Source organism: Scardinius erythrophthalmus, assembly GCF_964197995.2.
Source record: "Scardinius erythrophthalmus genome assembly, chromosome: 22".
In the NCBI taxonomy this organism is placed as follows: Eukaryota; Metazoa; Chordata; class Actinopteri; order Cypriniformes; family Leuciscidae; genus Scardinius; species Scardinius erythrophthalmus.
In genome coordinates this window covers 30,004,339-30,021,985 of record NC_138242.1, presented here as the reverse complement: position 1 = coordinate 30,021,985, position 17,647 = coordinate 30,004,339, and the positions used below count along the sequence as shown (strand labels likewise).

General features: G+C 43.7%; 1 gene segment (V, D, J or C); it reads left to right on the top strand.

Moving 5' to 3' along the window:
- LOC308682903 (Ig kappa chain V region 4135-like) overlaps positions 1-17,647 on the top strand; it is a 1,009,768-nt gene that overhangs the window by 785,031 nt on the left and 207,090 nt on the right.

Here is a 17,647-nt window from a genome sequence, read left to right as displayed (position 1 = left end):
GACAGACAGGCAATGGCCAGACTGTGAGTCTTAGTATAGATCACCAGGCCAGCCTGGTGGCATTTCAGGAGGCATGCTCCCCTGAATAGTGACTGGCTGGGAGTCCCTTGGGTCCCCTAGCCACACTCCCTAGAAGGGACCCCTTCTATTGGAAGTTGTGGTCCTAAGCCTTTGAGCTGGCCCAGATATACCCCCAACTAACTATGTTCTGGCGGTTTCTTGGTTCATTAGCTTGGGCTATGACCGGTAGGGAGTGCTGTCACTGACAGCCCGATGTGACCTAAGGGTGAGTGGTTCCAGTGTTTCTGAATTACTGGTTCGGACAGTTGTCACTGCCTTTGGGCATGCACTCCCCTCAGCATGGTGGCGTTGGTATATCGTTCCCCATAGCGTCATTCTGACGTAGTGTAGAGTTCCCTTTCGAAAGGGAACGTCTCAGGTTACGACTGTAACCTATGTTCCCTGAGAACAGGGAACGAGACACTACGTCTTCCTGCCATGCCTCGGGGCCTGCCTGCAACAGTCCCTTCAGACGATAGGATGTTGTCATGTGTGCAAGGCTCCCCTTTATACATCCAGGTCGCGCGCTCATCATTCAAGCTGATGATGCACGGGCTGTCGCCGGTCAACATGATTGACGTGAGTTGATATTTATTTCAGACACCTGTCACGCCTGAGGCGTTCCCCATAGCGTCATTCTGACGTAGTGTCTCGTTCCCTGTTCTCAGGGAACATAGGTTACAGTCGTAACCTGAGACGTTTTCTCTCTTCATTGTAAAATACAAATAGCAGAGGTGTCATGCCCATTCAAACCGAGGGGGAAAATGGATTTGAATGCAGCTTCCAAAAGACAAAAAATTATATTTTTTACATTTGATAATTAACCCTTTAAAGCGTATGATCACACCGGTGTGATTAGAACGTTCAGTGCGTCACATGATCAACTGCTAAATTAAAGCTGCTCTAAGCGATGTTGGGTGACGTCACTTCTTGTTGACGTTCAAAGTATTGTCAAACAAAACAGAGGCTAGCTCGACCCTCCCTCCTCCTCATCCCATCCCCTCCCTCTCCCTTCCGTGCTTCCTGAAACAGTCATGAACCATTTAGAAAAACCAAACTGGATTTAACCTGTCCAGCAAAAACAGAGACACCTGAACGTCGGATTGAACCTTCTGCCGGCGGAGTTCTTGCCACCTTTTGAACGCTTTTCCGATGTAAATTCGGGACTTTGCGCGTTCCTTCTCCTTTTCCCTCTTCTTTGTTATTAATTCATTGGAATATCATCTCTTTGGTTGTGTGTCGGCCATATCAAAATTCTCAAGAATATACATTTTTAACATTAGTCGTTATCGTTGTCTAGGACATCTCTCCTCTAGCTAACTTCCCTCTTCATGCTTCTCTCTCCTCCACTCCCCACACCGCCGTTTATGTGCACGCACACTAATGACACTTAAATACAAATAAATAATTAGCATTCATAGTTTGTAAAACATGAAAGTGGCAATAATCCTTTCAAATATAATTTGATGATGTGTTTTATTTATATCTGATATGGTAAAAAGTTTATTTTAATCATATTCATTGTTGGTACAAAATGAATAGTGCCCCAAAGTTGTTGAATATCTTTGTTTTGAAGCTATCCTCCGGCTCTACATACAAGGTTTAATGTTTAAGCCAAGAAAGTCCTGGACTAAAATGCATGTTTGAGCTGTTTTAACTGAAAACAACTTGCACTGAGATATCTTAAAATATGACAGTGTCAGTGATATTGTTTTGTCTCAAGATGCACACCAGTGATGTTATTTTCTAATGCACGTTTATAAAATCTACTTAAATGTCCTAATTAAACAAAGGCCTAATCCTGGCTTAATCTAAGCCCTGTCTGTGAAACCAGGCCTTAAAGGAGAACTCCGGTCAATTTTAACATTGAGCTCATTTTTTTGTAAATTTGGAGTGCTGATTGTCGAGTTCACACGCATAGGTTTAGTTACCTATGATCACGCGCGTGAACTCGACAATCGATTACTATGGACTTCGACCGAAAACAGGATGTAAATACAGGTATGTGCGCTGGCTGAATAAACATCATTTTTATTCATATCTTTCACATCTACTGCAGTCAGATTCACCCGTGATCACTCTGAAGGAATCACTCACATTGGCTGTGCACTTGTAATGACACATCAAGGATGTTAAGAGGGTAAAAGCAGGTTTAAAACTTGCCCCATTGAAGTCAACAGGGTGCAAATTTTAAAAAGAGGATAACATGGTGTAGGCAACACCGATTTTTGTCGTTGTTCTCTGTATTGACAGCACTCCAAATTTACAAAAAAATGAGCTCAATGTTAAAATTGACCGGAGTTCTCCTTTAATGTCACTCAGCTATAAGCGATTTGTGCAGAACCATGCAGTGTCAGTGCTTATATGCTTTAAATTCATTTGTTTCTATAAGCTACAAAATACGTGGGAGATTGAATCGATGCAGGACTTATAGTACTAATATTATTAATATTCTGGAATAGCGACAGTAAATGTGTTATTTGCTTCAATAATTCAAAAGTATAATCGGATATGATGACAATGCAGTAATTCTTAAAGTGAAAGCTAAAGTTAAGTTTTATTTTATCTAAATAATAATAATTTTTAGTTAAGTTTTTTCTACATGAAACACAGATCTACTGTCACAAAAAAGTGGTGCCCCCTCAAAAATGTGCATGACACCACTGAAAACTAGGGATTATTTTGTCTCTTTGAGGGTTTTGAACTTCTCAAAGGTGCTTTTAACCTCCCTTTCAAAGTCTGTGCTAATCATGAGATCATCAAGGCCCACTAAAGTGCTTTGAAACGCGCTGCATTATTTCAATGTGTTGACATAATTTCCACTGAAACAGGAAGACAGGATTGAGCAGCTCCTCCCCTTTTTAAAAAATAGCCAATAGCATTTTGTTTATATCACATGCAGCTCGACCAGAGCGTCTTCCATAACGCTTTAAAGGTTGTATCAGTGATTTCAGGCCCCCAAAAAAAGATCACATTCATCTAATCTTTCCTAACGATCCGCTAGCTGACCGCCCCATAAGCATGCCGTCAAAAAACCACGTCTCTGTAGGCAGCCTAGGCTCAGAGATCTGCACACAAAAACAATTGGTTTCACCAACCACTCAAAACCAAAACAAATAGTTTTCTATGGAGTCAAAATAATTCCACATAGTTTTGCAAAAGAATAAAGTATCGCAAAAGAAAATAAAGATGTATGGTACACCTGTGCATCAACACTCACGCACACATACTCATACACGTACACACATCACTCATAGCACAGCACTCGTGATGAAAAGACCACCACAGGGTGACCATACGTCCTCTTTTTCCCAGACATGTCCGGCCGGGATTTCGAGATTTCCCAAAATGTCTGGTATTCGGCTTTTGCTTTCTACAGTCGCCATTCATTCATTCATTCATTCATTCATAAGCCGAATCCCGGACATACGATCTGCTGCGTATCCTGCTGATGACGTGACATCGCGGGGCTTCTTGACTCCACCCCCACGTTGACTGAAACGCAGAATAAAAGCAGCGTTGCAAATAACTTAGTAGGTGTGAGTATGGAAAATATGTTGCAGAGATAAAATAGGATTGCAGCTGTCATTAATTTTTGCAATTAATTATATCTTTCTTTTTACAGTAGGCCTACTTTATTTTATTTTGCAAATCTTTTTTTTTTATATACTTTTTTTCCCCTTTGCCATTCTTTATTTTTGTGAGCAAAACATTTTTTCTTTGCACAAAACTTTATTTTTGTTTTGCAAAACTTTATTTTCTTTTGCGATACTTTATTCTTTTACAAAACTATGTGGCATTATTTTGACTCCATAGTTTTCCAACCAATCACCGACAGGGGGAGGGTGTTGTGAGGTTTTGTGCTCATGCACGGCTGCACGCGAAGTCGGAGCTGAAGAAGAAGCTGGCTCAAAACGTCTCCGGTTACTTTCGTAACCTCGGTTCCCTGAAAGGCAGGAACTTCGACATTACGGGTGTCGTATATGGGAACTCCTCCCTACTTCACTTCTGTTGAAATCTTATGGCTAACGCCAGCAACAGCTGGCCAATGACGCAAATATGCAAATACTGACGAACTCACTGGCAGTATAAATGCATGTCGCATCATTTCCCGTCAGAATCAACGAAACGCTCGAATCGAGCAACACGGCGGCGAGCGTAATGTCTCGTTCCTGCCTTTCAGGGAACCGAGGTTACGAAAGTAACCGGAGACGTTCCCTATCAAGGCGGAACTTCGACATTACAGATGTCGTATATGGGAACTGTATAGAATCCCGCCGTGGAAGCATAAAACATACCACAGACTGACAGAACCCACGACCAACTCTGCCCCCCCGGAATAGTCAAGTCAAGTCAAGTCAAGTTTATTTATATAGCGCTTTTCACAACACAGGTTGTATCAAAGCAGCTTCACAGTAATAAATTAGAACAATACATCAATGTTTGTTTCTAGTGGAACGTCTACGTTTGGTAATGCTGATCAATAGTATCGTTGATTGATTAATTCAATTAAATATCCCCAACTGAGCAAGCCAAAGGCAACAGTGGCAAGGAACCGAAAAACTCCATCAGGTGACCTAATGGAGAAAAAAAAACCTTGGGAGAACCCGGGCTCAGTCGGGGGCCAGTTCTCCTCTGGCGTTTATGAACTAGAGGTCGGATTTAACTGTAGGATTAAAAGTATTATATGAATGCCTGGCTGAAGAGATGCGTCTTTAATCTAGTTTTAAACTGGGAGAGCGAGTCTGAGCAACGAACAGTATCCGGAAGACTATTCCAGAGTTTTGGTGCTAAATGTGAAAATGCTCTCCCTCCTTTGGTGGACCTAGATATCCTAGGTATGACCAAAAGCCTCGAATTTATTGACCTTAAAGAGCGCGATGGATTATAGGGCGATAGAAGATCCGTTAAATAGACTGGAGCTAAGCCGTTTAGGGCTTTATAAGTCAGTAGCAATACCTTGTAATTAATACGGGATTTTATAGGTAACAATGTAGAGATGATAAAATCGGTGTTATATGATCATATTTTCTTGATCTAGTTAGAACTCTAGCGGCGGCATTTTGGACTAACTGTAGCTTGTTTATTGAGGATGCAGGACAACCGGCTAATAACGCATTACAGTAATCTAGTCTCGAGGTCGTGAATGCATGAACTAACTTTTCTGCATCAGAAACAGATAGCATGTTACGTAGCTTAGCAATGTTTCTAAGGTGGAAAAAGGCTGTTCTTGTAACATATGAAATATGATTTTCAAAAGACAGGTTGCAGTCTAATATAACACCCAGGTCTTTTACTGTAGAGGATGAAGTAACAGGACATCCTACTATGTTAAAGTTGTATTGTGAGAGGTTTTGTGGGTGGTTTTTTGAACCGATAAGTAGTACCTCTGTCTTGTCTGGATTTAATAAAAGAAAATTATGCGTCATCCAATCTTTTATATCTTTAACACACTCTGTCAATTTGGATAATTTAGCGTTTTCATCTGGCCGTGATGAAATATAGATTTGAGTGTCATCAGCATAACAATGGAAACTAATTCCATGTTTCCTTATAATATTTCCAAGTGGCAGCATATATATTGAGAATAATAGAGGGCCTAACACAGATCCCTGCGGCACTCCATAGTTTACTGGAGTTATGATAGATTTTTCTCCATTTAAATAAACAAAATGGTAGCGGTCAGATAAATACGATCTAAACCAGCTTAATGCTTGTCCTTGAACACCAGTATAATTTTGTAGTCGATCTAAGAGTATTGTATGATCTATAGTATCGAACGCAGCACTAAGATCAAGTAAAACTAATATTGAGATACAGCCTTGGTCAGAAGCTAAAAGTAAATCATTTGTGATTTTAACGAGCGCAGTTTCAGTGCTATGATGCGGCCTGAACCCAGACTGAAACTTTTCATAGGTGTCATTTTCTTGTAAGAAAGAGCCCAGTTGAGCGGACACAACTTTTTCTAGTATTTTAGACATAAAAGGTAGATTTGAAATGGGTCTATAATTTACTAGATTATTCGGATCTAATTGTGGTTTCTTAATGAGAGGTTTTATAACTGCCAGTTTAAATGTTTTTGGAACATAACCTAAAGATAAAGACGAGTTAATAATATTGAGGAGAGGCTCTTCCACTACAGGTAACACTTCTTTCAATAGTTTAGTTGGAATAGGATCTAGTAAACATGTTGTTGTTTTAGATGAAGTAAAAAGTTTATTTAACTCTTTTTGTTCTATAGTTGTAAAGCACTGTAATTGTTCTTGCGGGGTGATAATTGAGACTGAATTATAAGGCGCGATTGAGGATTGAACGTTTACAATTGTGGTTCTGATGTTTTCTATTTTCTCAGTGAAGAACTTCATGAAATCATTACTACTAAACTGTAATGGAATATTTTGTTCAGGAGACATCTGTTTATTTGTTAGTCTCGCTACTGTGTTAAATAAGAACTTAGGATTGTTATGGTTGTTTTCTATTAGTTTGCGTAGATGCTCAGCCCTGGCCGCTTTTAGGGCCTTTTTATAACGTGACATACTGTCTTTCCATGCGATTCTAAAGACCTCTAAGTTGGTTTGTTTCCATTTACGCTCTAAATTACGGGTTTCTCTCTTTAGAACACGCGTAGTATTGTTGTACCATGGTGCTTTACTTTTCTCTCTGACCTTTTTTAATCTAATGGGCGCAACAATATCCAATGATCCAGAGAGAATGGTGCTCATAGTGCTAGTTAATTCCTCAAGTTCATCTGTTTGTTTGGGTTCACTGAGCAGCTGAGACAGATCCGATAAGCTGTTTGAAAAATTATCTATGGTGGATGGAAGGATTGTTCTGCCTAATCGATAACGCGGCGCAGCATGATATATTACAGGAGTACGTAATATGCAAGTTACCATGTAATGGTCAGTGACATCGTCACTTTGTGGAATGATATCTATATCGGTTGGATCGGTTCCATGTGACATAATTAAATCGAGTGTATGATTAAATCGATGAGTCGGTCCGGTAATGTTTTGCTTGACCCCAAAGGAGTTTAATAAATCAGTAAACGCAGCCCCTAACGCATCATTTTGATTATCTACATGGATATTAAAGTCTCCAACAATTAATGCTTTATCGAAGTTAACTAATAGGTCTGAGAGAAAATCTGCAAACTCTTTTAGGAAATCAGCGTAAGGCCCAGGCGGTCTATATACGGTAGCCAAGGCTAGAGATAATAGGGATGTTTTTCGAACATCTAAGAGCGTAACATTTAGTACAAGTACTTCAAATGAAATAAACTTATAACCCGTTTTCTGAGTAACATTGAGAAAATCTCTATAGATTGTTGCAACACCACCGCCACGACCATTCAGACGGGGCTCGTGCTTATAGGAGTATCCTGATGGAGTAGACTCATTTAAACCGAAATAATCATTTGGTTTAAGCCAGGTTTCAGTAAGGCAAAGTACATCGAAGCTATTATCTGTGACTATTTCATTTACAATAACTGCCTTAGGTGTGAGTGATCTAATGTTTAGAAGACCTAGCTTTAAAAATTGTTTTTGATTACCAATAGCAACATTTTCTGGTTTAATAACAATTAGATTTTTTCTAGATCCTGCAGTAGATTTATGATTTGATCTCACTAAACGAGGAATAGACACAGTTTCTATGCAATGTTCTAAACTATTTATATCAGTTAAATTGGTGCAGCAGAGACTATGATTTGGACTTTTGGTTACTAGTCAAAAGGTATTTAACATTTTGGAGATGTTATCTGACAGAAGATCCGATCTGAATCTGCTTGGGTGTAAGCCATCAGCACGGTAAAGCCTAGGACGCTCCCAAAACAGATTCCAATTATTTACAAAGAGAAGTTTCTGCTCATTGCACCATGACATTAACCATTCATTAAGCGCAAATAATCTACTAAACTTTTCATGACCTAGTCGGTACGTGGGAAGCGGTCCTGACACAATAATCGTTATATCAGGCGATGTGCTGCGTACCGTATCGATCAGATTCCTGAAGTCTTTCTTCAGAACTTCCGTCTGGCACAGCCTGATGTCGGCCCCTCCCGCGTGCAGGACAACAGTTCCGACGCGCTCGTTCAAAATCTCGGGAACGTGAGCAGCGATTTCAGAAACACGAGCACCAGGAAAGCAGTGACTATGCACCTTACTTTTATTTAACGTAACGTGTACGTGTCGAACGATGGAATCGCCGATGATCACAGCATCGCGTTCTGTTTCGCGAAGAGGGGAGAAGCGGTTTTGTGTGGATATCTCGAAAACCGGGAGGGTCGGAGAGAGTTTTCTTGGTCTAGACCTGGCTCGCGCCTTCCGCTGCGGAAAAATCCAGGCTTCGTGATGGCATGTTGGAGCCGGAGTGAACGAGACCATGGCTGATCGCGACCTCGACGTTCGGGACCGATGTTGAGGAACGCACGGAGTTGACAAGGTCGGAGTCATCGGGTTAGTAACGTTAGTCTCTGATTTGTGTGCCTCGGCACGTGATGTTTCAAGAGCTAACCGCCGGTCTATCAGCTCGGCTTTTCTTACTAAAAGGTCGTGGATCTGTTTCTCAACAGCTTCCAGCTCAGACTGCACCGCGTGCAGCTCAAATGTGTCCTCACCTGCACCAAAAGGTAGACTACTTACATTTGATATATTCGCCATTTTAACAGATGGACAGTAAGTTAAGTTAGCAACGACGCTACCAGTGGTGCTATCAATATTAATACTAATTTATGGCTTAAGTCTTGGATATAATCCGTCTTTTCAGTGGTACGGGTGTAGAGTAGACGCACGATAGGCGAAAAAATGTTTGTTTGTAAATGAGTGCGGAGAAGACGCGTTCAGCCGTGATCCACGGACGTAACCTATAAGAGTATCCAGCGTTGGATCACTAGGCTTGAGACGCGTCTGCTCAACAATCCGCGTTATAACTATGAGGTGAGGAAAAGTAGAAAATGTTCGTTGTAAGTGAGTTTAAAGAGAAATCAAGAATTATAAATCAATCGATGGAGCTCCAAAGACAACAACGCGCTCAGACGCGACGCATGCGCGTCTGGAATACACGCGCCTGATAGGTCAAAGCTGGCCAATGGCAAGCTTCTTAATCCTGATAGGTCGAGCTGCACCAATCACCGCTTTACCACACTCTGCGCGAATTTGCATATTCCAAGCAATATAACCGGGGGAAAGTTGCACTGACAACATTCAGGGCAACAACAGTTGAGAGAACACTGAGAAATCAGGGCAACAACAGTTGAGAGAACAAGCCAACGCATAGCGGTGGCAGTGCACTAAGCATACACATTACGTACAACAGAACCACTCATGAGCAAAGCGCAGAGTAAATAACTGTTAAGTGATAAGTTAAACTTAACTCACCGAGAGAACTTGAGACGCTACAGAGGGTATATCCAACTTATAAAACCTGACGAACGTGTTCCGAGAAGACCAGCCAGCCGCAAGGCATAAATCCTGAATAGACATACCCTTGGTCCAGGCCCACGACGAGGCAACCGCCCTGGTCGAATGAGCCATGATGTTAAGGGGGCATTCCTGCCCCAGGCTATCATAAGCCAAAACAATAGCGTCCACAATCCAGTGAGCGAGCCTCTGCTTCGAGACCCCCCGTCCCTTGTTACATCCGCCAAAGCACACAAACAGCTGGTCCGATTGTCTGAAAGCGGCCGAGCGATTAATGTACACCCGCAGCGCTCTGACTGGGCAAACGAAACTCTGAGCATCAGAATGCCGCGAGGCTGACGGCTCAGTAGACAAGGCAGGCAAAGTAACAATCTGCGCCCTAAACGGAGTATTGAGCGACTTAGGGACATAACCTGGTCTCGGTCTGAGAGTAACGTTACAGTCTCCCGGTCTAAAACAAATGCAGTCATCGCTTAATGAGAAAGATCCCCGACTCGCTTCGCCGATGCGAGAGCAAGAAGTAGAGCTGTTTTTATGGAAAGCTCTTTGATGGCGATCGAAGCCAGGGGCTCAAATGGCGGAAGAGACAAAGCCTTCAAAACCCGGGCCAGATCCCACGGCGGAACCGAAGGCGGCCGCGCCAGGGATAATCTCCTAGCTCCCCTGAGGAAACCGATTACCGACGCGTGTTTACCAATAGACTGTCCATCAACCGGGGGATGAAACGCGGCAATAGCGGCCACGTAAACCTTCAGAGTGGACGGCAAACTCCCATTGTCCATCCTGTACTGAAGGAAGCGCAGAATATCCGACACGGGACAGCTCCCTGGGTCGATGTCGATATCCTGGCAACATTTAGAGAAAACTCCCCATTTTAAGGCATACAAACGTCTGGTAGACGGGGCTCGCGCCTCTGCAATGGTGTTTAGAGCTCGCGAATGCAGAGAGCGTCCTGCCCGCTCAGCGACCCTGCAGTGGCCACACATGGAGGTTCCACAACCCGGGGTTGGGATGCCAGATCGTGCCGCTTGCCTGAGACAACAGGTCCTTCCTGAGGGGAATCTCCCAAGGCTGTCCCACCAGCAGCTCCCTCATGTCCGCTAACCAAGGCTGGTTCGGCCAGTTGGGAGCTACAAGGATCACTGACACTCTCTCCTCCCTGATTTTGCACAAAACTGTGGGCAGAATTTTCACCGGAGGAAAGGCATAGAGTCTGTCTTCCGGCCAGCGCGAAGACAGCGCGTCTCTGCCCAGCGGGGAGCGAGTCAGCGAGAAGTACGCCTGACAGTGCGTGTTCTCTTCCGTGGCAAAAAGGTCGACCTCCGCTCTGCCGAAACGGTTCCAAATAAGCTGAACCGTCCCTGGGTGAAGCCTCCACTCTCCTTGAGGAATCCCATTCCTCGACAGCATATCTGCCCCGGCGATTTATGTACGAAACCACGGATGTGTTGTCTGACCGAATCAACACATGCCGTTGCATTAACAGAGGCTTGAAGGCTTTGAGGGCTAGGGAGACCGCCTTTAGTTCCAGGTGGTTTATATGCCATCCCTTCTGCGGCTCCGATCACTGACCCGAAGCGGGCTCGCCCAAGCGGACCGCTCCCCAGCCTGAGGTCGACGCGTCCGTCAAAACCTCTATGCGTCGTGTCACGATGCCCAGGGGGACTCCTGAGCTGAATAACTCCGGGTTTCTCCATGGCGCCAGAGCACGAATGCAGCTGTGGGTAACCATGATATGCTTGTGGCCGGAGGACCACGCTCTCGGGGGGACACAAGCTTTCAGCCAGTGTTGAAGCGGTCTCAAATGCAGCAGACCCAGGTGACACACCGAGGAAGCCGCCGCCATCCGACCCAATAGTCTCTGAAAATCCTTCAGCGGAACGGGCTTGCCTGGTCTGAAGAGACCCAGAGATGATCTTAGAGCCTCTACTCGCTCCAAGGAGAGACGGGCTCGCATCCTTACTGAGTCCAAACACACCCCCAGGAATGTAGTTGACTGACTCGGTGTGAACACACTCTTCTGGTCGTTTACTCGCATACCAAGCGTCCTCAAGTGGCAAAGCAGAGCTTCCGCATGGCCGGTTAGTGTCTCTTTCGAGTGGGCGAGAATCAACCAGTCGTTCAGGTAGTTTAGGATGCGCATTCCGCTCGATCTGAGGGGAGAAAGCGCCGCGTCTACACATTTCGAGAACGTGCGGGGGGCTAGGGCCAGACCAAACGGGAGTACCGAGTATTGGTACGCCGCATCCTCGAACGCGAACCTCAGAAACCGCCAGTGACGCTTCACTATCTGAATATGAAAGTACGCGTCCTTTAAGTCCACTGACGCGAACCAGTCCCCGGGACGAATTTGTGCCAGGATCTGTTTCAGTGTTGTCATCTTGAAAGCGCGCTTGTGAAGCGCCCTGTTGACGGGTCTCAGGTCCAGGATTGGGCAGAGACCTCCTCCTTTCTCCTTTAGAAAGTGATACAGTGGGCGCGTTTCTAAAGTTGCGGTCATCGCCGCTGAGGTCGCCGGCGCTGCCGGGGGGTTGTGAGAGAGGGGGAATACCTCGCGCCCACGAGGTGGGTTTATAGTTATGAACCGTGATTCTGCGCTGCTTGAGGGCAGGGCGAGTGACACAGTGTGGGGTGCAAGAGGGAGAAAAGGCTCTTTTTGTGAAGAGATAGTTTGCTTTATTGAACAATTTTCAACACAAACAACAACCTTCACACATTTTGAACACGCGTCGCTCAGGGCAGAACTCTGAGGGACCAAGTGCGTTAGAGAATGATGCTTGGGAGCGGGACCTCCCTGGTGCTCTTTCTCCCTCTTGCCCTAGCCATCAGGAGGACTGCTTTGAAGCCGCGGGGTTCGTTGCGGGCTTCCGTTCTCTGCGCGGGCTATTCCTCCGGCCCATCCTCCTCTTCCCGGCACCTTGCCACTGGCCGGTTCGCCCGCCGCGGCCATCCGGTTCAGCGCGGTGGGTTGTTGGCTGCCTGGCTGGCGCTTGAGGGCGGCGCGTGGCCGACAAAGAGCAGGATCGCTGCTGGGGTGGCGGTGCCCGGCGAGGGATGACGTGACTCATCGCCTTCGCTTTCTTCTGCGTCTCAGAGTAGCGCTCGGTGACTTTATCCACCGCATCTCCGAATAGGCCAGTCGAGGTGATCGGCGCATTAAGCAGCATCTTTCTATTGGCGTCCTTCACGTCTGACAGGGTGAGCCAGAGGTGCCTGTGAAGGACCACCAGGTACCCCATCGAGCGGCCGACAGCCTGAGCCGAGCGCTTGGTGGCCATGAGCGCGAGGTCCGTTGCTGAGCGCAGGTCTCGGATGACGCCAGCATCTACCGAGGCGGCGCCATCCAAAGACTTAAGCAGTTTCGCTTGCAGGACTTGGAGGATTGCCATAGCGTGGAGCGCGGATACCGCCTCCCCCGCTGCCCCGTAGGCCTTGTTCGCCTGGTGGGCAGTGAACCTACAGGGTTTGGACGGCAGACTGCGGTCCGAGCCCAGGGCAGGTGTCGAGGTCGGGCAGAGATGGGTGGCAACGGTTTCCTCGACTGGGGGCATGTGCAGGTTTCCATGGGCCTCTGCGTCATCCACGGGGGCAAACATAGCCTGAGTAGAAGCTAGGGTGCGCGCCGACTGGGGTGCAGCCCAAGACTACACTACCTGACCATGTACGTCAGGAAAAAACGGGGTTTCTCTTTTCGACGCGGCCTGACAGCGGCTCGACTGGAGGAACCGCGTGTCGAGCTTACTCTTGGAAGGCTCGTCCGGAGCATTCCAGGAGAGATCCAGCTCGGCAACCACCATGGTTAGGATCCTAAGGAGCTCTTCCTGGAGGTCCGCCGGGCTCTCCTGTTCCGACTGGGTGTGCTCGGATCCCCAGTCTTTCTCCGACGCTGACAGGGACATAGGATCGCCCTCCTCATCCGCCCCGAAGGACAAAAAAAGTCAGCGACTTCAGGAGGGGGGCGAACGGTGGCGTCGGGGAAGCTGACTGCTTCCCGTTCCTTGCCACCTCGGCTGGGGGGGGAGCTCACCAGCGGCTCTCTGGCGGCGATGAGCTTAATCCCCGCTGCTGCATGAGCCTCGTTCCGTCTGGCCTTGAGGACTCGCATTGGCAGGTCCGCGCAGCTATCGCACGAAATGCCATCCGATAGGGATGCCTCGGCGTGAGCCAGACCTATACACGCGACACAGAACAGGTGCGTGTCCGGAGGCACGATGGGGCCTGAGCACAAGTTGCACGTAGTCGCCATCGGATGCTGAAGACAGTAATCCTTCGTATCTTCCTTGCACCTTCGACGACGGCGAAAAGTTCTGTAGGATGTACAGTAGAATGTAGGTAATATCTCAGAGCACGCGATTTGAGCGTGAAGAGAAAGATTCTGACGGGAAATGACGCTACACATGCATTTATACTGCCAGCCTATTGTTTTGGAGCACACTATAGACCTTATTCAGAGCAGCGCTATTACATACATGACAGGTATGAAAGTGAGGCTGTGAGGGATGGACTTGCCGTGTTTCCAATACCATCCGCTGTAAAAAAAAACTATATAAAGCTCCTAGATTACTTACACAGTCAAAAAACGTTGGGTTATTTATTTATTATTTTTATTTTTTCTCGGTGTTGAAATCAGGCTCATATACAGTACTATACATAAGTTTAGACACCCATGCTAAAGTTGACTAAAAAGAGGAATAAAAAATCATCTTTTGGAAATTGAACTTAATGCCTTAATTAAAAAAAATAAGAAAAATCCAACCTTTAAGGACACCAATTTTCTTGGTGAATGAATAATGTATCGTAAATAAATAAATGTTCTTCCTTAAAATACAGGGTGCATAAGTTTGGACACCCCTATGTTAAATGCCCATAGAGGCAGGCAGATTTTTATTTTTAAAGGCCAGTTACTTCATGGATCCAGGATACTATGCATCCTGATAAAGTTCCCTTGGCCTTTGGAATTAAAATAGCCCCACATCATCACATAGCCTTCACCATACCTAGAGATTGGCATGGAGAACTTTCCATAAGATCATCTCTCAATGCAAATCAAACCAGCTATTAGGCTAACTGAAATAAAACCATGCCAATCTCTAGGTTTGATAGTTAACTAGATACTTAAAATAATATTTGTTTGTGTGTGTGTAGGCCTATTTTTACAGTAGTAGGTATTCTTGGAGTTCTTAATCTGCATTTGGGATTCACATTTATAATATCTGGTGTATTATTGTTGTGATAATGCATCAAAAGTGGAGTTATGAAGGGATCAGTTTCTAAGATCCATAAATGATGGTCAAATTAAAGATGCAGACGTCAGCAAGTATTCAGGAAAAAGCAATGTATCCGTCTCAGGTTTCACCAGAGAAAACAAACCACAACTTAATTTATACACAATTTAATCTGAACACTCAAAATTACAAAAGATACTATACAAGGAACATGAATAAACTGTATAATCACTGGCAAATGCAAAATGACTAACCAGTGAGTGAAAACCAACTCAATCCTGCAGTGACCTCTTGTGGTTGAAACAAACAAACAAACCTGAATTTGATGCTGGGAACCAGTTTGCCGTTTAGTGGAGATACACTGAACTACAGTTGCATTGCAATGAAAGTTTATTGCGACATGCAGTTATACAGCTGTGGTCATTTTGATATACATCTTTAATTAAACAAACAGAAAATGCATTGTTTTTTAAGTTCTTACATTTAAAAAATACAAAACAACGTGCATGAATAAAAATATTTAACAAAAACACAATAACTATAAATAAGATCTAACAATAAGCATGATGAAAGAATGAAATACTCCAAATAAACAAGAATTCAAATACATTTACATGATGCTGAATGAGGCTGAGAATGACATTACTTGAAATATCATTGCTTATATAATAAATCTATTGTTAAACCAGTGTAATTATAAAAAAAAACCTCAGAAATAAGTACATTTGCTAATGATGTGTTAATGCTCTTCAGCCCCACATATAAACTATAATAGCATAAACTGTACAATCAATAACTATCACGCAGATATTCACAATAACTGATTCTGTGTAATTATGTGTGAGTGTAATTGCCTGGTCAATCTATAGCCTTGTGTGGGTTTCAATCCTTCAGTTTTATTGCACAAAACTAACTTTCTTTCTCCTGTTATAGTAGCCTACATTTGTATCAACCTCTGAATCCTCATAACTGCAAGAACATTTCTAAATCTGTGAATGTGGATCTGTAACTGTAATCTTACTTGTTTGCTGTTAACTGTATATGCTTATGTTCTAATTTCTTTCTTTACTTAGCCTAGTATCAGATTCTTTAAAGGTGAAGTGCCTTATTTCTTCTCCACTATCTGGACCAAACTCACTGTAGATTGAGTCTGAAGCAAAGGGCAAGCAAAGGGAATTTGATGTAAGGTTTGTTTTCTGATCAGAATGGAGTCAGATCTCTAAGTTTGCAGCGGATTGTCTGGGATCTTCTGTAGGCTATTAGGTAGGGTAGGCTATTAGTAGGCTATTATTGTAACCTTAATTATATTACATAGCCCACCCCCAAAAAGAAAATTCTCTCATGATTTTTGCCCAGATATAACGAAGAAACACGCGCGAGAAGTAAAGGTCCGCTGTGACTTCACGGCACTTCTCGCGAGAATTTCTCAAGTGTAAACATTGTGACAGTTGGCTGGAAGCTGTGATTTTTAGTCAAAATATGAGTTTAAAAGTTTAAATATTCATATTTTTATCTCACACACCTATAATGTAGCTTCAGAAGACATTGATGACTAACGACATGAGGGTGAGTAAATGATGACACAATTTACATTTTTGGGTGAATTATTCCTTTAATATAAACCAAGAAGCAGATCCCATAGAAATGAAGTGATATTTCTGTGGTTCTCTCTGAATAATTAAGATAATATAGTCACGTATGATGAAATCTCTCTGTAGAAGGACATTCTTGTAACACATCACTGCGGTTTGTGTCTTTTCCTTTCTTTTTGTTTCTTGGGGTTTGTTTCCTACGTACTTGTTCTATGTTGTGAAATGTGAATGTATAAAAAACTTGTGATAAAGCAACTTGTACGATTAAACTTTATTATTGTGATTATTATTATCATTGCTGCAGAATATCAGAATCCTGATCTACAGCATACTAAACTACTGCTATATCGTTATTTGTAATGTAAATGTATTTCTACATATGCATTTCTGCATACATTATTCATTTATATTAAATAGTTATTAGATACTTAAAATAATATTTTTTTGTGAGTGTGTATATTTACCGTAGTATGTAGGCCTATTCTGGGAGTTCTTGATCTGCATTTGGGATTCACATTTATAATATCTGGTGTATTATTATGGTGATAATGTTATGAAGGGATCAGTTTCTGCGATCCATAAATGGTGGTCCAACTGAAGATGCAGACGTCAGTAAGTCAAGTCAAGTCAAGTTTATTTATATAGCGCTTTTCACAACACAGGTTGTATCAAAGCAGCTTCACAGTAATAAATTAAAACAATACATCAATGTTTGTTTCTAGTGGAACGTCCACGTTTGGTAATGCTGATCAATAGTATCGTTGATTGATTAATTAAATTAAATATCCCCAAATATCCCCAACTGAGCAAGCCAAAGGCAACAGTGGCAAGGAACTGAAAAACTTCATCAGGTGACCTAATGGAGAAAAAAGAACCCAGGCTCAGTCGGGGGCCAGTTCTCCTCTGGCGTTTATGAACTAAAGGTCAGATTTACCTGTCAGATTAAAAGAATTATATGAATGCCTGGCTGAAGAGATGCGTCTTTAATCTAGTTTTAAACTGGGAGAGCGAGTCTGAGCAACGAACAGTATCAGGAAGACTATTCCAGAGTTTTGGTGCTAAATGTGAAAATGCTCTCCCTCATTTGGTGGATCTGGATATCCTAGGTATGACCAAAAGCCTCGAATTTAGTGATCTTAAAGAGCGCGATGGATTAGCCAAGCCGTTTAGGGCTTTATAAGTCAGTAGCAATACCTTGTAATTAATACGGAACTTTATAGGTAACCAATGCAGTGATGATAAAATTGGTGTTATATGATCATATTTTCTTGATCTAGTTAGAACTCTTGCGGCGGCATTTTGGACTAACTGTATCTTGTTTATTGAGGTTGCAGGACAACCAGCTAATAAA